The sequence below is a fragment of the Scyliorhinus canicula genome, unplaced genomic scaffold (assembly GCF_902713615.1).
Source record: "Scyliorhinus canicula unplaced genomic scaffold, sScyCan1.1, whole genome shotgun sequence".
Taxonomy (NCBI): Eukaryota; Metazoa; Chordata; class Chondrichthyes; order Carcharhiniformes; family Scyliorhinidae; genus Scyliorhinus; species Scyliorhinus canicula.
In genome coordinates this window covers 1,345,706-1,372,140 of record NW_024055500.1, presented here as the reverse complement: position 1 = coordinate 1,372,140, position 26,435 = coordinate 1,345,706, and positions in this window count along the sequence as shown.

The window sequence follows — 26,435 nt, the reverse complement described above, 5'->3', positions numbered from 1 at the left end:
TTTAGAGAGAGATACCGAGAAAGAGATACGGAGAGAGAGATGCAGAGAGAGAGATGCAGGGAGAGAGATACATAGAAATATACAGAGAAAGATACAAGGAAAGAGACGGAGAGAGATACGGGGAGTGATACAGAGAGAGATACAGAGAGAGAGAGATATACAGAGCGAGATACAGAGAGAGATACAGTCATGGAAATACAGAGGGAAATACAGATAGAGATATACAGAGAGAGATACAGAGAGAGAGATACAGAGAGATAGATACAGAGAGATATACAGAGAGGGAAATACAGAGAGGGAAATACAGATAGAGAGATACAGAGAGAGAAAGATACAGAGAGAGAGATACAGAGAGAGAGAGAGATACAGAGAGAGAGAGATACAGGTAAAGATACAGAGAGAGATACAGAGAGAGATATAGAAAGATACAGAGAGAGACAGAGAGACAGATAGCTATAGTCAGAGAGAGAGAGAGAGACAGAGAGACAGAGAGAGAGAGACAGAGATACAGAGAGAGAGAGACGGAGAGAGAGACAGAGAGAGAGAGAGACCGAGAGCGAGACCGTGAGAGAGACTGTGAGAGATGCAGAGAGCGTGGTACAGACAGAGAGAGACAGAGATAGATACAGAGAGAGAGAGAGAGAGAGCGACAGAGAGACAGAGAAAGGGAGAGAGAGAGAGAGGCAGAGAGAGGGAGAGACATAAAAAGATACAGAGATGTGGATACAAAGAGAGAGATACAGAGAAAGATGCAGAACAAGTCACAGTAATGCACAAAGAGAGGTAGAGAGAAATGCAGAAAGAATGTTTCGGAGTGAGGTATAGAGAGGAAGAGGTACATGGAGAGATTGAGATAGAGAGAGAGAGATGGAGAGAGATAAGGCAGTGACAGTTGGAGATGCAGAGAGAGAGATAATCAGAGAGAGGTACGGAGAGTTTCTGAGAGATACATAGAGAGAGATAAACAGAGATACAGTGAGAGATAAATACAGAGGGAGACAGAGATTCAAGGAGAGAGAGACGCAGAGAGAGATAAATAGAGAGAGATAAATAATGAGATACAGAGAGAGATACAGAGAGAGATCCACCGAGTGAGATACAGAGAGAGATACAGAGAGAAAGATACAGAATTCGATACAGAGAGAGATACAGAGAGAGAGATGCAGAAAGATACAGAGACAGATACGGAGAGAGATACAGAGAGAGATACAGAGAGAGATACAGCGAGTGAGATACAGAGCGAGAAAGATACAGAGAGAGATATACAGAGGGAGATACAGAGAGATAAAGAATGAGATAGAGAGAGTTACAGAGAGATAGAGAGAGAGAGAGACAAAGAGAGAGATACAGAGAAGGTGATACAGAGAAATAGATACAGAGCGAGATACAGAGAGAGAGATACAGAGAGAGACATACAGAGAGAGAGATAGAGAGAGATACAGAGAGAGATACAGAGAGAGATACAGAGTCCCTCTGCACTATTCCCTTGTCATCCATATGCCTATCCAATGACCAATTGAACGCTTTTTGTTTTGGCGAGTCCTCTACTGTTGCAGGCAGGACATTCCACGCATTCCCATGAATTTAAAGCTATGACCCCTCGTGCTGGATTTCACCATCCGAGGAAAAAGGCTATCACTGTCCACCCTATCTATTCCTCTGATCATCTTGTATGCCTCAATTAAGTCACCTCTTAACCCTCTTCTCTCTAAAGAAACAGCCTCGTCCTTCAGCATTTCCTCATATGATCTCCCCTCCATACCAGGCAACATTCTTGTAAATCTCCTCTGCACCCTTTCAAATGCTTCCACATCCTTACTATAATGTGGCGACCAGAACTGCACACAATACACCAAATGCGGCCGCACCAGACTTTTGTACAACTGCAACATGACATCATGGCTCCGAAACACAATTCCTCTACCAAAAAAAGCTAAAACACCGTACGCCTTCTTAACAACCCTATCAACCTGGGTGGCAACTTCCAGGGATCTATGGACATGGACACCGAGATCTCTCTGCTCGTCCACACTACACACAATCTTACCATTAGCCCAGTCCTCTGTCTTCCTGTCATTCCTTCCAAAATGAATCACCTCACACTTTTCCGCATTAAGCTCCATTTGCGACATGTCAACCCAGCTCTGCAGCTTATCTCTGTCCCTCTGTAACCTATAACATCCTTCAGCACTATCCACAACTCCACCGCCCCCTTCGTGGCATCTGCAATTTTACTAACCCATCCTTCTACACCCTCTTCAGGTCATTTATAAAAATGACAAACAGCAATGGCCCCAAAACAGATCATTGCGGTACTAGTAACTGGACTCCAGGATGAAAATTTGCCATCAACCACCACCCTCAGTCTTCTTTCAGCTAGCCAATTACTGATCCAAACCTCTAAATCACCTTCAATCCCATACTTCCGTATTTTCTGCAATAGCCTACCGTGGGGAACCTTATCATGGTCACTATCCGGGTGGAGTTTGTAACGTGTAGCATCCTTCTGCACTGTCCACATCTCCAGCAACTTCACTGTCATCAGCAAATGTACTCACCCATCCTTCTACGCCATCCTCCAGGTCATTTATAAAATGACAAACAGCAGCGGCACCAAAACAGATCCTTGTGGCACACCACTAGTAACTGAACACCAGTCAGAACATTTCCCATCAACCACCACTCGTTGTCTTCTATCAGCTACCCAATTTCTGATCCAAACTGCTAAATTACCCTGAATCCCATGCCTCTGTATTTTCTGCAATCGCCTACCCTGGGGAACATTATCAAACGTTTTACTGAAATCCATCTTCACCACATCAACTGATTTACCCTCATCCACCTGTTTGGTCACCTTCTCGAAGAACTCAATGCGGTTTGCGAGGCACGACCTACCCTTCACAAAACCATGTTGACTATCCCTAATCAAATGATTCCTTTTCCAGATGATTATACATCCTATCTCTTGTAAACCTTTCCAATACTTTCCCCACAACAGTAGTAAGGCTCACTGGTCTATAGTTACCGGGGTTATCTCTACTCCCCTTCTTGTACAAGGGGACAACATTTGCTATCCTCCAGTCCTCTGGCACTGTTCCTGTAGAGAGAGAGAGAGAGATACAGACAGATAGATACATAGATACATAGAGAGATACAGAATGAGATACAGAGAGAGATACAGAGAGAGATACAGAGACAGATACAGAGACAGGTACAGAGAGAGAGGAACAGAGTGGGGAACAGAGACAGATACAGAGAGAGATAGAGAGGGGGGGGGTAACGAGAGAGAGGTACAGATAGCGCGATATAGAGACAGTTGCAGAGAGAGGTTCAGAGAGATACAGAGAGAGATAGAGACACAGGGAGAGACAGAGAAAGGGAGATACAAAGGCAGAGAGATACTAAGAGACAGAGATAGAGATACAGAGAGAGATGCAGTGAGGGTTTCTGAGAGAGATACAGAGAGAGATCGAGAGCGAAAGATCGTGAGCGAGAGATACAGAGAGAGAGATACAGAGAGAGATACAGAGAGAGATACAGAGAGAGATGGAGAGAGATACAGAGGCAGATGCACACACACAGAGATACAGTGAGATACAGAGAGATGCAGAGATAGATACAGAGATGGATACACGCAGACATAGAGAGATACAGAGAGAGGTACAGAGAGAGGTACAGAGAGATATACAGAGAGAGGTACAGAGAGAGGTACAGAGAGAGGCACAGAGAGATATACAGAGTGAGGTACAGAGACAGAGAGGTACACAGACAGATACACAGAGACAGATGCACACAGACAGATAGATACAGCGAGAGATACAGCGACAGATGCAGAGAGTGATACAGAGGGAAGCACAGAGAGACACGGGGATACAGAAATAGACACAGGGACATACACACACATACAGCGACACAAAAATGCAGTCCCTATATCTGCTGGTCACGGGTGACACCATTTCCTCCCTACCAATCTTTCCCCTGCCCTCCGGTCTGACTCTAGAAATGTCCTGGTGATTAACATTATACTGACTGCTCTGTCACCCCAGGGTTTATCCTTCTCTCCTTTTATACACAGGATGGGACATTGAAAATCCCCCAGTCTCCTGGAACCACTCAGATATCAAGGACGATTGAATATCAAGGTCAGTGTTTGCACTATTTCTGCACTGCATCCCTCATTCACTGTCAGACAGCCAATTCAGACCCGGTTAATCTTCTATCTCATTGTGATACAAAAAGTGTTGGATTGAAAGGGGTTAACTGAGCCTATTTGTTTAGTGAGTGTGATTAATGTCAGATGCATGGATCCTAACCGTGTCACTGAAGGGTTTCTCTCTGCTATTAATAAGTGATTCCTTTCATTGTGTTATCGCAAACTGTCAGGGGGACCGTCAATTCCAACACTGACAGAGATCAGCGGCTCCAGAGAGACATAGAGGAGGAATCAGAATCTGGGAACTATCCACAGGAGCGTTACAGCAATGGATCTGAATCTGGGAACTATCCACAGAAACGTTACAGCAATGGATCAGAATCTGGGAACTATTCACAGGAACGTTACAGCAATGGATCAGAATCTGGGAACAATCCACAGGAACGTTACAGCAATGGATCAGAATCTGGGAACAACCCATAGGGACGTTACAGCAATGGAGAGGATTTTATCCTTGGGTCTTAGTTACATTACTCGATATCCTTTCCCTTCACCATGGTGGTTCTACGCCGCACTGACGATAATTCAAGCGGGTTATTATCCCCTCCTGGCTGTTGTCGGTGTCTGTGGTAAGTCTCCCTGTCCAGTTATTTATTGTATAAACTACTTTAAGTGTATTACTGCTCAGGTCATTTCCATCTTGGAAAGATTGAATGCATGTTCTTCAGTTCCTGTCACTAATCTCAGTCCCTATTCACTAACCACACACCGCTCCCTGGCTGAAATCGGAGTATGTTCACGATCTCCGCACTCCCTTTGACACTGAAAGTATTTATATCCAGATGCTCTCCATTCCCTATCCTGCCCACACGCCATGGCCTCACCCCAGCCGTAGAACAATCCATCATCTGTGCCAGTGTTAAATCCAGACTGCACTATTGCGATTAAATTCTAGTCACCCAATTGCTGTTACAAATCTTTATGAAGCACAGATCACCACCAACTCTGCTGTCCATATCCTAACCCTTACCCAATCCCAGTCACATGCTATCCATGTGCTCACTGATCCACATTGGTTCCCAGTCTGTCAGCTTCTCAATAGCAATATTCTCATTCTGAGATTGAAATTCTCCACGGCCTCACATAATCATTTTTATCATTTTCAACGTATGTCCAGTTCTGAAATTGGGAAGTTAGTGGAGGTACTGAGGATGAGTTTCTGGAGGTTGTGTTATTGGGAAGTCACTGGAGTTGATATGGATGTGTTTCTGGAGGTTGTGTTATTGGGAAGTTAGTGGAGGTGCTGTGGATGATTTTCTGGAGGTTGTGTTATTGGGAAGTTAGTGAGGTGCTGTGGATGAGTTTCTGGAGGTTGTATTTTTGGGAAGTTAGTGGAGGTGATGGGGATGTGTTTCTGGAGGTTGTGTTATTGGAAATTTAGTGGAGGTGCTGTGGATGCGTTTCTGGAGGTTCTGTCATTGGGAAGTTAGTGGGGATGATGTGGAAGAGGTTCTGGAGGTTGTGTTATTGGGGAGTTAGTGGAGGTGCTGTGGGTGAGTTTCTGGAGGTTATGTCATTGGGTCGTTAGTGGAGGTGATGTGGATGTGTTTCTGGAGGTTATGTTATTGGAAAGTTAGTGGAGGCGATGATTGGATTGGATTTGTTTATTACCCTGTGTACCGAGGTGCAGTGAAAAGTTTTTTTTTTCTGCGAGCAGCTCAACAGATCATTAAGTACATGGGAAGAAAAGGGAATAAAAGAAAATGCAAAATAGTGCAACACAAGTTGGGCAATGTAACTAAATAAGCATTGGAATCGGGTGAAGCATACAGGGGTGTAGTGTTAACGATGTCAATCAATAAATAAGAGGGTCATTTCGGAGCCTGGTAACAGCGGGGAAGAAGCTATTTATGAGTCTGTCCAGGCGTGTTCTCAGACTTCTATATCTCCTGCCTGATGGAAGAGGTTGGAAGAGTGAGTAAGCCGGGTGGGAGGGATCTTTGATTATGCTTCCCGCTTTCCCCAGGCAGCGGGAGGTGTTGATGGAGTCAAGGGATGGGAGGTAGGTTCGTGTGATGGACAGCGGCGGTGTTCACGACTCTGAAATTTCTTGCGGTCCTGAGCCGAGCAGTTGCCATACCAGGCTGTGATGCAGCCAGATAGTATGCTTTTTATGGTGCATCTGTAAAAGTTGGTGAGGGTTAATGTGGACATGCCGAATTTCCTTAGTTTCCTGAGGAAGTACAGGCGCTTTTGTGCTTTCTTGGTGGGAGCGTCGACGTGGATGGACCAGGACAGATTTTTGGTGATGTGCACCCCTAGGAATTTGAAACTGCTAAAAATTTCCACCTCGGCCCCGTTGATGCTGTCAGGGGTGTGTACGATATTTTGCTTCCTGAAGTCAATGTACAGCTCTTTAGTTATGCTGGTATTGAGGGAGTGATTGTTGTCGTTACACCACTTTACTAGGTTCTCTATCTCCCTCCTGTATTCTGAGTCATCGTTATTCGAGATCCGGCCCACTGCGGTCATATCGGCAGCAAACATGCAGATGGAGTTGGAACCACGTTTTGCCACAAAGTCATGTGTGTGCAGGGAGTAGAGTAGGGGGCTAAGTACGCAGCCTTGCGGGGCCCCGGTATTGAGGACTATTGTGGAGGGGGTGTTGTTGTTGTACATTCTTACTGATTGTGGTCTCTTGGTCAGAAAATCGAGGATCCAGTTGCAGAGTGGAGAGCCAAGTCCTAGTTGTTGGAGCTTTGATATGAGTTCGGCTGGGATCGTGGTGTTGAAGGCGGAGCTGTAGTCAATAAATAGGAGTCTGATGTATGAGTCCTTGTTTTCGAGATGCTCCAAGGATGAGTATAAGGCCAGGGAAATGGCGCCAGATGTGGACCAGTTGCAGCGGTATGCGAAGTGCAGTGGATCAAGGTGTCCCGGGAGTATGGATGTGATGTGCTTCATGATCAACCTCTCGAAGGACTTCATTATGACTGAAGTCAGGGCCACCGGGCGCTACTCATTGTGGCACGTTGCCTGGATCTTCTTTGTACCAGTATGATGGTGGTCGTCTTGAAGCAGGTGGGGACCTCGGAGCGGAGTAGGGACAGGTTAAAGATGTCTATGAATACCTCTGCCAGCAGGTATGCGCAAGCTCTGACTGCACGACCAGGGATCACGTCCGGGCCCGTCGCCTTCCACGGGTTCACTTTCAGGAATGCCGATCTGACTTCGGAAGCTGTGATGCTGGGTTGGGTGAATTATGGGCTGCTGGGGCATTCGACAGCGGATTGTTGATTACCTGCACGAACCGAGCTTAGAATGCATTAAGATCATCGGGAAGGGGTGCGCTGCTGCCGGAGATACTGCTCGGCTTCGTTTTGTAGCCCGTTATGTTGTTTAGTCCTTACCACAACCGCCGAGAGACTGTCTGTGACTCTAGCTTAGTTTGATATTCTCTCTTGGCATCTCGGATGGCTTTGCGGAGGTCGTACCTGGATTTCTTGGATAGCTCAGGGTCGTCCACTTGAACGCCTCAGATCTGTTCTTCAGTAGGGAGTCAATCTCGCGACTGAGCCATGGTTTCTGGTGGGGGAACGTACTGCTTTCTTTGGCACGCAGTCGTCCACACATTTGCTGATGGTGGTGGCGTACTCATTTAAGCTAGTTGCTGAGTTCTTAAATATGGACCAGTCCACTGTCTCTAAGCAGTCACGTAAGGGCTCTATTGACTCCTCGGATGAGCACTGCACAACCTTCTGAGCTGGATTCTCCCACTTGAATTTCTGCTTGTAAGCCGGGAAAAGGAGCACCGTCTTATGGTCTGATTTCCCAAAGTGTGGTCGGGGATGGAACGGTAGGCACCCATGATGTTTGCTTAGCAGCGGTCAAGAGTGTTGTCTCCCCTGGTGGGACAGGAGATGTGCTGGTGTAATGTTGGTGGACGTGGGCCTTGTTGAGGTCTCCGGCCACGATGAACAAGGATCCGGGTGTACTGTTTCATAGTTGTTTATAACTGTGTATAGTTCGTGAAGATGTGTTTCTGGTGCGTATGTAATAGGGACGTTAGTGGAAGTAATGTGGATGTATGTCTGAAGGTTGTTTTATTGGGAAGTTAGTGTGTGTGATGAGGATGTGTTTGTGGATGTTGTGTTGTTGGAAGTTAGTGCAGATGTTTTGCATGTCTTTCTGGAGGTTGTGTGATTGGAAAGTTAGTGTGTGTGATGAGGATGTGTTTCTGAAGGCTGTGTTATTGGGAAGTAAGCGAGAGGATGAGGATATGTTTTTGGAGGTTGTGTTTTTGGAACGTTAGTGGAGGTAATGAGGTTGTGTTTCTGGAGGTTGTGTCATTGTGAAGATAGTGGATGTGCTGTCGATGTGTTACTAGACTTTGTGTTGTTGGGAAGTTACTGGAGGTGATGAGAGTGAAAATCTAGAGGTTGTGTATTTGGGGGGGTTACTGGAGGTGATGTGGATGTGTTTATGGGTTTTGTGTTATTGAGAAGTAAGTGGGGCGGGGATGTGAATGGGTTTCTGGAGGTTGTGTGATTGGAAAGTTAGTGGAGGTGATGTGGATGGGATTCTGGAGGTTGAGTTATTGGGAAGTTAGTAATGGGGCTTAATATGTGTTTCTGGAGATTGTGTTATTGTGAGGTTGGTGGAGATGCTGTGGATGCGTTACGAGAGATTGTGTTATTGGGAAGTTAGAGGGGGTGATGGGGATGCGTTCCTGGAGGTTGTGTTATTGGGAAGTTAGTGGAGATGCTGTGGATGTCTTTCTGGCGGTTGTGTTACTGGAAGGTTAGTGGAGGTGATGTGGGTGGGTTTCTGGAGATTGTGTTATTGGGAAGATTTTGGAGGGGAAGAGGATGGGATTCTGGAGGTTGTTTTATTGGGAAGTTAGTGGAGGTGATGAGGACTGGTTTCTGGAGGTTCTGTTATTGCCAAGTTAGTGGAGGTGATGAGAATGGGTTTCAGGAGGCTGTGTTATTCGGAAGTAACTACGCTTGATGAGAATGGGTTTCAGGAGGCTCTGTTATTGGGAAGTAAGCGAGAGGATGTGGATATGTTTCTTGAGGTTGTGTTATTTGAATGTTAGTAATGAGGAGGTAATGATGTTGTGTTTCTGGAGGTTGTGTTATTGGAAAGTTTGTGGTTGTGATGAGGATATGTTTCTGGAGGTGGTGTTATTGGTAAGTTAGTGTAGAACATAGCACATTACAGCGCAGGACAGGCCATTCGGCCCGCGATGTTGTACCGTCCTGTGAAACCCTTCTAAAGTCCCTCTACAGTATTCCCTTCTCGTCCATATGCCTATGCAATGACCATTTGAATACGTTTAGTGTTTTTTTTTTTTTATAAATTTAGATTACCCAATTATTTTTTCTATTAAGGGGCAATTTAGCGTGGCCAATCCACCTACTCTGCACATTTTTGGGTTGTGGGGGCGAAACCCACGCAGACACGGGGAGAATGTGCAAACTCCACACGGACAGTGACCCAGAGCCGGGATCGAACCTGGGACCTCAGCGCCGTGAGGCGGTTATGCTAACCACTAGGCCACCGTGCTGCCCTGAATAGGTTTAGTGTTGACGATTACACTACTGTTGCAGGCAGGGCATTCCACACAGTTACTACTCTCTGAGTAAAATACCTACCTCGGACATCTGTCCTATATCTATCTCCCCCTCAATGTAAAGCTATGTCACCTCGTGCTGGACATCACCATCCGAGGAAAACGGCTCTCAATGTCCACCCTATCTAATCCTCTGATCATCTTGTATGCCTCAATTATGTCACCTCCTAACATTCTTCTCTCCGACGAAAACAGCCTGAAGTCCTTCAGTCTTTCCTCATAAGATCTTCCCTCCATACCAGGCAACATCCTTGTACATCTCCTCTGTAGCCTTTCCAATGCTTCCACATCCTTCCTATAATGTGGCGACCAAAACTGCACGCAATACTCCAAATGCAGCCGCACCAGAGTTTTGTACAACTGCAACATGACCTCATGGCTCCGAAACCCAATTCCTCAACCAATAAAAGCTAACACACCGTACTCCTTCTTAACAACCCTCTCTACCTAGGTGCTGTGGATATTTTCTGGAAGTTGTGTTTTTGGAGAAATAGTGGGGGTGGTGAGGATGAGTTGCTGGAGGGTGTATTAATGTGACGTTAGTGCAGGTGAAGTGGATGTGTTTGTGGATATTCTATTAGTGGGAAGTTAGTGGAGGTGATGAGGATGTGTTTCTGGAGGTTGTGTTATTGGGAGGTTAGTGGGGGTGATGGCGATATGTTTCTGGAGGTTGTGTCATTGGGAGGTCAGTGGGGCTGATGTCGATATGTTTCTGGAGGTTGTGTTAATGGATAGTTTGACGGGGTAATGAGGGTGGGTTTCTGGAGTTTATGTTATTGGGCAGTGAGTGGAGGTGATGAGGAAGTGTTTTTGAAGATTGTGTTATTGGGAAGTTAGTGGAGGTGATGAGCATGGGTTTCTGGAGGTTCCGTTATTGGGAAGTTAATGGAGGTGATGATCGGGTTCTGGAGGTTGTGTTGTAGGGGAGATTGTGCAGGTCATGCGGATGTGTTTCTGGATGTTGTGTTATTGGGAAGTTAGTGGAGGTGCTCTGGGTGTGTTTCTGCAAGTTTTGTTATCGGGAATCAAGTGGAGAAAATTAGGATGGGGTTCTGGATCTTTTGATATTGGGAAGTTAGTGGAGGTGATGAGGATGGTTTTCTGGAGGTTGCGTTATTGGGAAGTTAGTGGAGGTGATGAGGATCGGGTTCTGGAGGTTGTGTTATTGGGGAGATTGTGCAGGTCATCTGGATGTGTTTCAGGAGATTGTGTTATTGGGATGTTAGTGGAGGTGATGTGGTTGGGTTTCTGGAGGATGTGTTTTTCGGGAAGTTAGTGGAGGTGATGATGATGTGTTTCTGGACGTTGTGATATTGCCGAGATGGTGAGGTGATGTGAATGGGTTTCTGGAGGGTCTGTTATTGGGACGTTAGTGGAGGTGACGAGGATGGGTTTCTGGAGGTTGTGTTATTGGCAAGTTAGTGGAGGTGATGTGAATGTGTTTCAGGAGGCTGTGTTATTCGGAAGTAAGTACGGTTGATGTGAATGGGTTTCTGGAGGCTCTGTTATTGGGAAGTAAACGAGAGGATGTGGATATGGTTCTTGAGGTTGTGTTATTGGAATGTTAGTGGAGGTAATGAGGTTGTGTTTCTGGAGGTTGTGCTATTGGGAAGTTCGCGGCGGTGATGAGGATATGTTTCTGGAGGTTGTGTTATTGGTAAGTTAGTGTAGAACATAGCACATGGAACATTACAGCGCAGTACAGGTCCTTCGGCCCTCGATGTTGTACCGTCCTGTGAAACCCCTCTAAAGTCCCTCTAGACTATTCACTTCTCGTCCATATGCCTATGCAATGACCATTTGAATGCGTTTAGATTTGGCGAGTACACAACTGTTGCAGGCAGTGCATTCCACGCTGTTACTACTCTCTGAGTAAAATACCTACCTCGGACATCTGTCCTATATCTATCTTCCCCTCAATTTAAAGCTACGTCACCTCGTGCTGGACATCACCATCCGTGGAAAACAGCTCTCAATGTCCACCCTATATACTCCTCTGTTCATCTTGTATGCTTAATTATGTCACCTCCTAACATTGTTCTCTCTAACGAAAACAGCCTGAAGTCCTTCAGTCTTTCCTCATAAGATCTTCCCTCCATACCATGCAACGTCCTTGTACCTATCCTCTGTACCCTTTTCAATGTTTCCACATCCTTCCTATAATGTGGCGACGAGAATTGCACGCAATACTCAAAATGCTGCCGCACCAGAGTTTTATACAACTGCAACATGACCTCATGGCTCCGAAACCGAATTCCTCTACCAATAAAAGCTAACACACCGTACTCCTTCTTAACAACCCTCTCAACCTCGGTGCTATGGATATATTCTGGAAGTTGTGTTTCTGGAGAAATAGCGGGGGTGGTGAGGATGAGTTGCTGGGGGGTGTATTAATGTGACGTTAGTGGAGGTGGTGGATGTGTTTCTGGAGGTTCTGTTATTGGAAAGTTAGTGGAGGTGATAAGGATGTGTTTCTGGAGGTTGTGTTATTGGGAGGTTAATGGGGGTGATGTCGATATGTTTCTGGAGGTTGTGTCATTCGGAGGTTAGTGGGGCAGATGTCGATATGTTTCTGGAGGTTGTGTTAATGGATAGTTAGTGGGGGTAATGAGGGTGGGTTTCTGGAGTTTATGTTATTGGGAAGTGAGTGGAGGTGATGAGGAAGTGTTTTTGAAGATTGTGTTATTGAGAAGTTAGTGGAGGTGATGAGCATAAGTTACTGGTGGCAGTGGCATTAGGATGTTTGTGTTGGCGATAAGCATGGGTTTCTGCAGGTTCCGTTATTGGGAAGTTTGTGGAGGTGATGATCGGGTTCTGGAGGTTGTGTTGTAGGGCAGATTGAGCAGGTCATGCGAATGTGTTTCTGGAGGGTGTGTTATTGTGAAGTTAGTGGAGGTGTACTGGATGTGTTTCTGCACGTTTTGTTATTGGGAATCAATTGGAGAAAATAAGGATGGGGTTCTGGATCTTTTGGTATTGGGAATTTAGTGGAGGTGATGAGGATGGGTTTCTGGAGGTTGCGTTATTGGGACGTTAGTGGAGGTGATGAGGATCGTGCCCTGGAGGTTGTGTTATTGGGGAGATTGTGCAGGTCATCTGCATGTGTTTCAGGAGATTGTGTTATTGGGACGTTAGTGGAGGTGATGTGGTTGGGTTTCTGGAGAATGTGTTTTTGGGAAGTTAGTGGAGGTGATGAAGATGTGTTTCTGGAGGTTATGATACTGGGGAGATGGTGAGGTGATGTGGATGGGTTTCTGGAGGTTGTGTTATTGGGAAGTTAGTGGAGATGATGAGGGTGGGTTTACGGAAGTTGTGGTTTTGGGAAGTTGGTGGAGTTGGTGGATGTTTTTTATGGATGTTGTGTTCTTGGGAATTTAGTGGAGGTGATGAGGATATGTTGCTGAAGGTTTTGTGATTGGTATGTTAGTGTAGAACATAGCACATAGAACATTACAGCGTCGTACAGGCGTTTCGGCCCTCGATGTTCCGCCATCCTGTGGAACGCCTCTAAAGTCCCTCTACACTATTCCCTTGTCGTCCATATGTCTATCCAATGACCATTCGAATGCGTTTAGTGTTGGCGAGTACACTACTGTTGCAGGCAGTACATTCCACGTCCTTTCTTCTCTCTGAGTAAAGAACCTACCTCAGACATCTGTCCTATATCTATCTCGCCTCAATTTAAAGTTATGTCACCTCTTGCTGGATATCACCATCTGAGTAAAAAGTCTCTTAATGGCCACGCTATATACTCCACTAATCATCTTGTATGCCTCAATTAAGTCACCTCCTGTCATTCTTCTCTCTAACGAAACCAGCCTGAAGTCATTCAGTCTTTCCTCATAAGATCTTCCCTCCATGCCAGGCTACATCCTTGTAAATATCCTCTGTACCCTTCCCAAAGCTTACACATCCATCCTATAATGTGGCAAACAGAACTGCACGCAATACTCCAAATGCAGCCGCACCAGAGTTTTGTACAACTGCAACATTATCACCTGGCTCCGAAACACAATTCTTCTACCTATAAAAGCTAACACACCGTACGCCATCTTAACAACCCTCTCAACCTGGGTGCTGTGGTTATGTTCTGGAGGTTGTGTTATTGGAGAGTTAGTGGGGGTGGTGAGGATGAGAATCTGGGGTGTGTATTATTGTGACGTTAGTGGAGGTGAAGTGGATGTGTTTCTGGAAGTTCTGTTATTGTGAAGTTGGTGGAGGTGATGAGGATGTTTTTCTCGTGTTTCTGTTATTGGGAAGTTAGTGGAGGTGATGAGGATGGGTTTCTGGAGGTTGTGTTATTGGGACGTTAGTGGATGGGATGAGGATGTGTTTCTGGAGGTTGTGTTATTTGGAGGCTAGTGGAGGCGATGTCGGTATAGAACATAGAACATAGAACATAGAACGATACAGCGCAGTACAGGCCCTTCGGCCCTCAATGTTGCACCGACATGGAAAAAAAACTAAAGGCCATCTAACCTACACTATGCCCTTATCATCCATATGCTTATCCAATAAACTTTTAAATGCCCTCATTTCTGTTTCTAGAGGTTGTGTTATTGGGGTGTTAGTGGAGGTGATGAGGATATGTTTCTGAAGTTTGTGTTATTGGTATGTTAGTGTAGAACATAGAACATTACAGCGTCGAATAGTCCCTTGGGCCCTCGATGTTCCGCCATCCTGTGAAACCCCTCTAAAGTCCCTCTACACTATTCCCTTATTATCCATATGCCTATCCAATGACCATTTGAATGCGTTTAGTGTTGGCGAGTCCACTACTGCTGAAGGCAGGGCATTCCACACCATTACTACTCTCCAGAATCATTTTTGAAACCCTTTCCTCTACATCTCTGGAAATTTCGGAGGCCTATAGAACAGCCCTAACAGTGTGACCTCTCCTTTCCTGTTTGTAACCTCAGCCCATACTACCTCAGTAGACGAGTCCTCATCAAACGTCCTTTCAGCCACCGAAAAAGGCTCTGAATGTCCACCCTATATACTCCTCTGATCATGTTGTATGCCTCAATTCAGTCACTTCCTATCATTCTTCTCTCTAACGAAAACAGCCTGAAGTCCTTCAATCTTTCCTCAGAAGATCTTCTCTCCATACCAGGCAAAATCCTTGTAAATCTGCTCTGTAACCTTTCCAAAGCTTCCACATCCTTCCTATCATGCGGCGACCAGAACTGCACACAATACTCCAAATGCAGCCTCACCAGAGTTTTGTACAACTGCAACATGAGCTCATAGCTCCGAAACCAATTCCTCCACGAATAAAAGCTAACACACCGTACGCCTTCTTAACAACCCTCTCAACCTTGGTGCTGTGGTTATGTTTCTGGAGGTTGTGTTATTGGAGAGTTAGTGGGGGTGGTGAGGATGAGTTTCTGGTGGGTGTATTATTGTAACTTTAGTGAAGGTGAAGTGGATGTGTTTCTGGAAGTTGTGTTATTGTGAAGTTGTTGGAGGTGATGAGGATGTGTTTCTGGAGGTTGTGTTATTGGGAGGCTAGTGGAGGTGATGTCGATATGTTGCTGGAGGTTGTGTTGTTGGATAGTTAGTGGGGGTAATGAAGGTGGGGTTTTGGATTTTCTGTTATTGGGGAGTGAGTGGTGGTGATGAGGATTTGTTTTTGAAGATTGTGTTTTTGCGAAGTTAGTGGAGTTGATGAGGATGGGTTTCTGGAGACACTGTTATTGGGAAGTTCGTGGCGGTGATGAGCATGGTTTTCTGGAGATTGTGTTGTTGGGAAGTTTGTGGCGGTGATGAGCATGGTTTTCTGGAGATTGTTTCATTGGGAAGTTAGTGGCGGTGATGAGCATGGTTTTCTGGAGGTTGCGTTATTTGGAAGTTAGTGGAGGTGATGAGGATCGGGTTCTGGAGGTTGTGTTATTGGGGAGATTGTGCAGGTCACGTGGATGGGTTTCTGGAGATTGTGTTATTGGGACGTTCGTGTAGGTGTTGTGGATGCGTTTCTGGAGGAGTTGTTATTGGGAAGTTAGTAGAGGTGATGTGGATGGGTTTCTGGAGTTTGTGATATTGGGGAGATGGGGAGATGATGTGGATTGCTTTCTGGAGGTTGTGTTATTGGGAAGTTAGTGGAGATGATGAGGATGGGTTTCTGGAGGTTTTTCTTGGGAATTTAGTGGAGATGATGAGGATGGGTTTCTGGAGGTTGTGGTTTAGGGAAGTTAGTGGAGTTGATGTTGATGTTTTTCTGGCGCTTGCGATGTTGGGAATTGAGTGTGGTTGCTGTGGGTATGTTTCTGGAGGTTCTGTTATTGGGACGTTAGTGGAGGTAATGAGGATCAGTTTCTGGAGGTTTTGTAATTGGGTATCAAGTGGAGAAGATGAGGATGGATTTCTGGCAATTTTGTTATTGTGAAGTCAGTGATGAGGATAGTTTTCTGGAAGTTGTGCTATTGGGAAGTTAGTGGAGGCGATGAGGATGGGTTTCTGGAGGTTGTGAAATTCGGAAGTTAGCGGAAGTGATGAGGATGGGTTTCTGGAGGTTGTCTTATTCGAGAGTTCGTGGAGGTGATGAGGATGGGTTTTTGTAGGTTTTCTTATTGGGAATCAAGTGGAGAAGATGAGGAATGCTGTCAGGAGGTTGTGTTATTGGGAAGTTAGTGGAGGTGATGAGGATGTGTTTCTGGATTGGTTCTTATTGTGAAGCTAAGAGAGGTGATACGGATGGGATTGTGCTGGTTGCGTCTTTGGGGTGTCAATTAGTGGAGTTGATTCGGATGAATTTCTGGAGGTTTTGTTATTGGGACGTTTGTGGAAGGGATGAGGATCTGTTTTTTGAGATTGTGTTATTGGTGAGATAGTGGAGGTGATGTGGATCAGCTTCTAGAGATTTTGTGATTGGGAAGATAGTGGAAGGGATGAGGATGTTTTTCTGGAGGTTGTGTCATTGGAGAGTTAGTGGAGGTGATGAGGATGTGTTTTTGGAGGTTGTGTTATTGTGAGGTTAGTGAAGGTGATAAGGATGTGTTTTTGGAGGTTGTGTTATTGTGAGGTTAGTGGAGGTGATGAGGATGGGTTCTTGGAGGTTATGGTATTGGGATGTTTGTGGAGGTGATGATGATGGGTTTCTGGAGGTTGTGTTATTGGGGAGTTTGTGGGGGTGACAAAGGATGCTTTTCTGGAGGTTGCGTCATTGGGACGTTGCTGGTGATGATGAAGATGGATTTCTGGAGGTTGTGGTATTGGGACGTTAGTGGAGATGATGAGGATGGATTTTTGGAGGTCGTTATGTTGGGAATTTAGAGGGGTGCTTTGGATATGTTTCTGGAGATTCTGTTATTGGGACGTTAGTGGCTGTGATGAGGATCGGGTTTTGGAGGTTTTGGTATTGGGAATCAAGTGGAGGTTTTGTAATTGGGAAGTTAGTGGAGATGATAAGGATGCATTTCTGGAGTTTCTTATATTGGGGAGTTATGGAAGTGCTGAGGATGTGTTTTTGGAGGTTGTGGTATTTGAATGTTTGTGGAGGTGATGAGGATGGGTTTCTGGAGGTTTTTTTATTGGGAAGGTAGTGGGGGTGATGAGGTTCGTTTTCTGGAGGTTGTGTTATTGGGAAGTTAGTGGAGGTGATGTGGATGGGTTCCTGGAGGTTGTGTTATTGGCCAGATTGTGGAAGTGATGTGGATGTTTTTCTGGAGATGTTATCATTGGTAAATTAGTGGAGGTGCCATGTATGCGTTTCTGGAGGTTGCGTTATTGGGACGTTAGTGGAGGTGATGTGGATGGGTTTCTGGATATTTTGTTATTGGGAAGTTAGTGGAGGTGATGAGGATGGGTTTCTGGAGGTTTTGTTATTAGTGGAGCGTTGAGGATGGGTTTATGGAGGTTGTGTTATTGGCAAGTTAGTGGGGATGATGATGATGGATTTCTGGAGGTTTTGGTATTGGGAAGTTAGTGGGGATGATGAGGATGGTTTTCTGGAGGTTATTTTATTGGGAATTTAGTGGAGGTGATAAGGATGAGTTTCTGGAGGTTATGTTATTGGGAAGTTAGTAGATGTGATGTCGATGTTTTTCTGGCGGTTGTGATATTGGCGAAATTGTCGAGGTGATGTGGATGTTTTTCTAGAGATTTTATTATTAGGAAATTAGTGGAGGTGCTGTTTATGCGTTTCTGGCGGTTGTGTTATTTGGACGTTAGTGGGGGTGATGAGGATGGGTTTCTGGAGGTTGCGTTATTAGGAAGTTAGTTGAGGTGAAGAGGATGGGTTTCTGGAGGTTGTGTTATTGGGGAAATTGTCGAGGTGATGTGGATCTTTTTCAGGATGTTATATTATTGGGAAATTAGTGGAGGTGATCAGGATAGTTTTCTGGATTGGTTCTTATTGTGAAGCTAAGATAGGGGATATGGACGGGGTTGTGCTGGTTGCGTCCTTGGGGTGTCAGTTTGTGGAGTTCTAGAGGATTTGTTATTGGGAAGTTTGTGGAAGTAATGAGGACCTGTTTTTGGAGGTAGTGATATTGGTGAGATAGTGGAGGTGTTGAGGACGTGTCTCTCGAGAATGTGTTATTGGCAAGTAAGTGGAGGTGATGTGGATGTTTTTCTGGAGGTTGGGTGATTGGGAAGATAGTGGAAGTGATGAGGATGGATTTCTGGAGATTGTGTTTTTGGGAAGATAGTGGGACGGATTAGGATGGGTCTCTGGACATTGCTTTGCACCCAGAACATCACACACCACTGACAGTACACAATGTACCACAGCCCAATTAGTCACCCAGCGAGACACACACCACTGAATGTGCACAATGAACCACACTCCAATCAGTCACCCACACGCCACCCTGCACTGCCGGTACAAAACATATACCCAGCAAACCACACCCCACTGAGAGTACACAATGTACCACATCCCCATCAGACACCCAGCACACCACACACCACCTACAGCTCACAATGCACCACAGTCCCATCAGGCACCCAGCACATCCTATACCACTGACAGTACACAATGTGCCACACCCCCATAAGGCGCCCAGCACAACACACACCACTGCCAGTACACAATGCACGACAGCCCCATCAGGCACCCAGTACACCACACACCACTGACAGTACAAAACATGCCACACCCCATCAGACACCCAGTACACAACACAGCACTGACTGTACAACATGTACCACACGCCCATCACCACCCAGTACACCACACAACACTGACCCAACACAATATAACACAGCCTCATCAGGCACCCAGCAGACCACACACCACTGACAGTACACAACGTGCCACACCCCCAACAGGCACCCAGCGCACCGCACACAACTGACAGAACACAGCGGAGAACAGCCCAATCAGACACCCACTACACCACACACCACTGGCAGTTCGCAATGTACTTCAGCCCCATCAGGAACCCAGCACACCACATACCACTGACAGTACACAATGTCCCACAGCCCCATCAAGCAAACAGCACATCACACACCACTGACAGTATACTATGTACCACAGCCCCATCAGTCAAACGGCACGTCACACACCACTGAGTGTGCACAATGAACCACACATCCATCAGTCACCGACACACCACAATCCACTGACAGCACTCAATGTACCTCAGTCCCATCAGGCATCAAGCACACCACAGACCACTGACAGTATTCAATGTGCCAGATCCCGATCAGGCACCCAGCACAGCACACACCACTGACAGTACACAATGTGCCCCAACCCATGAGTCGCCCAGCACATCACACACCACTGAGAGTAAAAAATGTACCGCATCCTATCAGGCACGCAGCACACCACAAACCACTGACTGTACCAAATGTACCACACCCCCATCAGACTCCCAGCACACCACACAGCACTGGCAGTACACAATGTACCACACCCCCACCAGGAACCCAATACATCACACTCCACTGACAGTAAACAATGTACCACACCCCCACAAGGCACCCAGCACATCACACTCCACTGACAGGACACAATGTACCACACCCCCACCAGTCTCCCAGCACACCACACACCACTAACAGTACACAATGTAACACAGCCCTACCAGACCAACAGTACACCATACACCACTGACAGTATACAACTAGGGGCTTTTCACAGTAACTTCATTTGAAGTCTACTCGTGACAATAAGCAATTTGCATTTCATGTATGACAGCCCCATCTGGCAACCAGCACACCACACACCACTGACAGTACACAATTTGCCGCATCCCCATCAGGTACACAGCACAGCAGACACCGCTGACAGTACACAATGTACCACAGACCAATCAGCAACACAGCTCACCTCACACCACTGACAGTACACAATGTCCCAAAGCCCCATCAGGCACCCTGCACACCACACACCAATGACAGTACACATTGTACTCCAACCCTATCAGGCACAATGTACACCATAGACCACAGACAGGGCAGTCGATATCACAACCCCAGCTGGCAACCGGCACAACACACACCACTGACAATTCACAATGTACAACAGCCCCAACAGACACCCAGCACACCACAAACCACTGACAGTACACAATGTACAACAGCCCCAACAGGCACCCAGTACACCACATACCACTGAGAGTACACAATGTACCTTTGCCCCCACAGGCCTCGAGCACACCACACACCACTGACAGTACACAACGTACCGCACCCCCATCAGACACCCAGCACACCGTACACCACTGACAGTACAAAATGTACCACAGGCCTATCTGGCACCCAGTACACCACACACCACTGACGGTATACAATGTAACAGAGTCCCATCAGGCACCCAGGACACCACATACCACTTACAGTACACAATGTACCACACCCCCATCAGGCGCCCAGCACACTAAACACCACGGACAGTACACAATGTACGACAGCCCTATCAGGCAGCCAGTACACCACACACCACTGACAATGCACAATGTACAACAGCCCCAACAGGAACCCAGCACACCACACACCACTGACAATACACAATGTACAACAGCCCCAACAGGAACCCAGCACACCACACACCACTGACAATACACAATGTACAACAGCCCCAACAGGAACCCAGCACACTTACACCACTGACAGTACACAACGTACCACGCCCCCATCATCACCCGGTATACCACATACCACTGGCAGTTCACAATGAACCACAGCCCCATCAGGAACCCAGTACACCACACAAAACTGACAGTACACAATTTACCACACTCATATCAGACACCGTGCACACTACACACCACTGACAGTACACCATGTAACACAGCACGATAAGGCTCCCAGCACACCACACACCACTGGGAGTACATAATGTACAACAGCCCAATCAGACACCCAGCACACCACGCACTACTGACAGTTCAAAATGTACCACAGCCCCATCAGACACACAGCACACCACACAGCACTGACAGTACACAATGTACCACAGCCCCATCAGGAACCCAGCTCACCTCACACCACTGACAGAAGACAATTTTTCACAGCCCCATCAGGCACCCAGCACCTCACACATAACTGACAGTGCACAATGTCCCACTCCCCCATACCGCAAGCCGCACACCACACGCTAATGACAGTACACCATATACCACACACCCATCGGTCAGCCAGCACACCACACACCACCGACAGTACACAATTTACCACAGCCCCATCAGGCACCCAGCACAACACAGACCAGTGACAATATACAATGTATTACAGCCCCATCAGGAACCCAGCTCCCCCATCCGGCAAGCAGCACACCACGCACCACTGACAGTACAAAATGTACCACCGACCCATCAGGCACCCAGCACATCACACACCACTGACAAACACCAATGACAGTACACAATGTACCACACCCTCATCGGTCACCCGCACAGCACACACCACTGACAGTATACCACGTACCACTGCCCCATCAGGCACCCAGCACACCACACACCACTGACAGTACACAATGTACCACCCTCATCGGTCACCGAGCACAGCACACACCACTGACAGTCCAAAATGTATCACAGCCCCATCAGGCACCAAGCACATCATCCATTACTGAGAGTATCACAATGTCCCACTCCCCAATCCGGCACCCAGCACACCACACTCCAATGACTGTACACAATATACCACACACCCACCAGTCTCCCAGCACACCACACTCCACTGACAGTACACAGTGTAACACAGCCCTATCATCCCACAGTACACCACACACCACTGACAGTACACAACTAGGGGCTTTTCACAGTAACTTCATTTGAAGCCTACTCGTGACAATAAGCGATTTGCATTTCATGTACCACAGCCCCATCAGGCAACCAGCACACCACACACCACTGACAGTACACAATTTGCAACACCCCCCTCAGACACACAGTACAGCAGGCTCCGTTGACAATACGCAATGTACCACAGCCCCATCAGCAACACAGCTCACCACACACCACTGACAGTACACAATGTACAAGAGCCCCATCAGGCACCCTGCATACTACACACCAATGACAGTACACATTGTACCGCAACCCCATCAGGCACCCAGTACACCATAAACCACAGACAGTACAGTCTATATCACACCCCCAGCTGGCACAAGACACACCACTGGCAGTTCACAATGTACTACTCCACCACCTGGCACCCAGCACACCATACACCACTGTAATGTGGGTCTGTCGTTCATTGTTTACTGTTTACACCCACACCAGTCTCCCAGCATACCACATACCACTGACAGTGCACAATGTAACACAGCCATATCAGACCCACATTACACCACACACCACTGACAGTACACAACTAGGGTCTTTTCACAGTAACTTCATTTGAAGCCTACTCGCGACAATAAGCGATTTGCATTTCATGTACCACAGCCCCATCAGGCAACCAGCACATCACACACCACTGACAGTACTCAATTTGCCGCATCCCCATCAGGCATACAGCACAGCAGACACCGCTGACAGTATACAATGTACCATAGCGCCATCAGGCACCCTGCACACCACACACCACTGACAGAACGCATTGTACCCCAACCTCACCAGGCACCCAGTACACCATAGACCACCGACAGTACAGTCTATATCACAACCCCAGCTGGCAACCAGCACAAGACACAAAACTGACAGTGCACAATGTATCACTCCCCAATCAGACATCAATCAAACCACTGACAGTACACAATCTACCACAGCCCCTACTGGCACCCAGCGCACCACACAGTTCTGACAATTCACAATGTACCACTCCCCCATCAGACACCCATCAAACCACCGACAGCTCACAATGTACCACAATCCCGTCGGCCACACAGCACATCTCACACCACTGACTGCACACAATGTACCACACCCCAATCAGGCGCCCAGCACACCAAACACCACGGATACTACACAATGTACGACAGCCCTATCTGGCACCCAGTACACCACACACCACTGACATTACACAATGTATAACAGCCCCAACAGGCACCCAACACAGCACACACCACTGACAGTACACAATGTAACAGAGAACCATCAGGCACACAGGACACCACATACCACTAACAGTCCACAATGTCCCACACCCCCATCTGGCACACAGCGCACCACACACCACTGACTGTACAAAATGTACCACAGCTCCATCCGACACCCAGCACACCACACACTACTTACAGTACAAAATGTACCACAGCCCCATCAGACACCCAGCACCCACACAACACTGACAGCACACAATTTACAACAGCCCCATCAGGCACACAGCACAGCACACACCAGTTACAGTATATGATGTACACAATGTAACAGAGCCCCATCAGGAACCCAGCTCACCTCACACCACTGACAGTAGAAAATGTATCACAGCCGTAACAGACACCGAGCACATCACACCTCACTGACAGTGCACAATGTCCCATTCCCCCATGCGGCAAGCAGCACATCACACACCACTGACAATACACAATGTACCAAACCCTCATCAGGCGCCCAGCACATCAAACACCACGGACAGTGTACGCAATTTAGGACAGCCCCATCAGGAACCCAGCTCTGCAAACACGACTGACAGTACACAATGTACCACACCTTCATCGGTCACCCAACACAGCACACACCACTGACAGTACACCATTTACCACAGCCCCATCAGGGTCCCAGCACACCACACACCACTGACAGTACATAATGTACCGCATCCCCATCAGGCACAGAGCACAGCACACACAAGTGACAATACATTATGTACCACAGCCCCATCAGATACCCAGCTCACCTCACACCACTGACAGTACACAATGTACCACATCCCCATCAGGCACAGAGCACAGCACACACAAGTGACAATACATTATGTACCACAGCCCCATCAGATGCCCAGCTCACATCACACCACTGACAGTACACAATGTATCACAGCCCCATCAGGCACCAAGCACATCACCCTTTACTGAGAGTGCACAATATCCCACTCCCCCAACCGGCCGCAGAATACCAAACGCCAATGACTGTACACAATATACCACACACCCATCGGTCGCCCAGCACAGCACACACCACTGACAGTACACAATGTACCACAGCCCCAGCAGGCACCCAGCACACCACACACCACTGTCAGTACACAATGTACATCAGCCCTATCAGACACCCCGTACACCACTCACCACTACCAGTACACAATGTACCGCATCCCCATCAGGCACACAGCTCAGCTCACACCACTGGCGGTACAGCATGTACCACACACCCATCGGTCACCCAGCACACCACACACCACTGACACTACACAATGTACAGCAGCTCCATCAGACACCCCACACATCACACACCACCGACAGTACACAATATACCACAGCCCCATCAGACACCCCACACATCACACACCACCGACAGTACACAATATACCACAGCCCCATCAGGCACCCAGCTCACCACACACCACTGACAGTACACAATGCCCCACACCCCCATCGGTCACCCAAGGCACCACATACCACTGACAGTACATAATGTCCCACACGCCTAACGGGCACCCAGCGCAACACACACCACTGACAGTACACAAAGTAACAGAGCCCCATCAGGCACCCAGGGCACTTTCTACCACTGACAGTACACAATGTCCCTCACGACAATCAGGCACCCAGCGCACCACACAACACTGACAGTACAAAGTGTACCACAGTCCATTAGACAACCAGCTCACCACACACCACTGACAGTACACAATGTCCCACACCCCCATCGGTCACCCAAGGCACCACATACCACTGACAGTACATAATGTCCCACACGCCTAACAGGCACCCAGCGCAACACACACCACTGACAGTACACAAAGTAACAGAGCACCATCAGGCACCTAGGGCACTTTCTACCACTGACAGTACATAATGTCCCTCACCACAATCAGGCACCCAGCGCACCACACAACACTGTCAGTACAAAATGTACCACAGTCCCATTAGACACCCAGCACACCACACACCACTGACAGTGCAAAATGTACCACAGCCCCATCAGACACCCAGCACCCACACAGCACTGAGAGTACGCAATGTACCGCATCCCCATCAGGCACACAATACAGCACCCACCAGTGACAGTACATAATGTACTACAGCCCCATCATGAACCCAGCTTACCTAACACCACTGACAGTAGACAATGTATAACAGCCCCATCTGACACTGTGCACACCAGACACCACTGACAATACACAATGTACCAAACCACCATCAGGCGCCCAGCACGTCAAACACCACGGATAAGTACACAATGTATGACAGCCCCAGCAGGAACCCTGATCAGCACACACCACTGACAGTGCACAATGTACCACACCTTCATCGGTCACCCAGCACAGCAAACAACACTGACAGTACACCGTGTACCACAGTCCCATCAGGCTTCTAGCACACCACACACCACTGACAGTACTCAATGTACCGCATCCCCATCAGGCACACAGCACAGCACACACCAGTGACAATACATTCTGTACCACAGCCCCATCAGGAACCCAGCTCACCTCACACCACTGACAGTACACAATGTATCACAGCCCTATCAGGCACAAAGCACATCACACATTACTGAGAGTGCACAATGTCCCACTCCCCATCAGGTACACAGCACAGCACACAACAGTGACATGACATAATGTACAACAGCCCCATGAGGAACCCAGCTAACCACACACCACTGACAGTACACAATATCCCACACCCCAATCGGTCACCCAGGACACCACATACCACTGACAGTACACAATGTCCCACACGCCTAACAAGCACCCAGCGCAACACGCACCACTGACAGCACAAAATGTATCACACCCCCATCAAGCACCCAGCACATCACACACTACTGACAGTACATAATGTACCGCACCCCCATCAGGCACCCAGTACACCGCACACCACAGGCAGTGCAGAATATACCACACCCCCATCAGACACCCAACACCACATGTGTGTTGCGCGTTTTGAAAAACTTGAGGATAGACAAGTCCCCCTGGCCTGACGGGATATATCCAAGTATTCTATCGGAAGCATGAAATGAAATTGCAGAGCCGTTGGCAATTATCTTTTCGTCCTCGCTGTCAATAGGGGTGGTACCAGAGGATTGGAGAGTGGCGAATGTCGTGCCCCTGTTCAAAAAAGGGAATCGGGATAACCCTGGG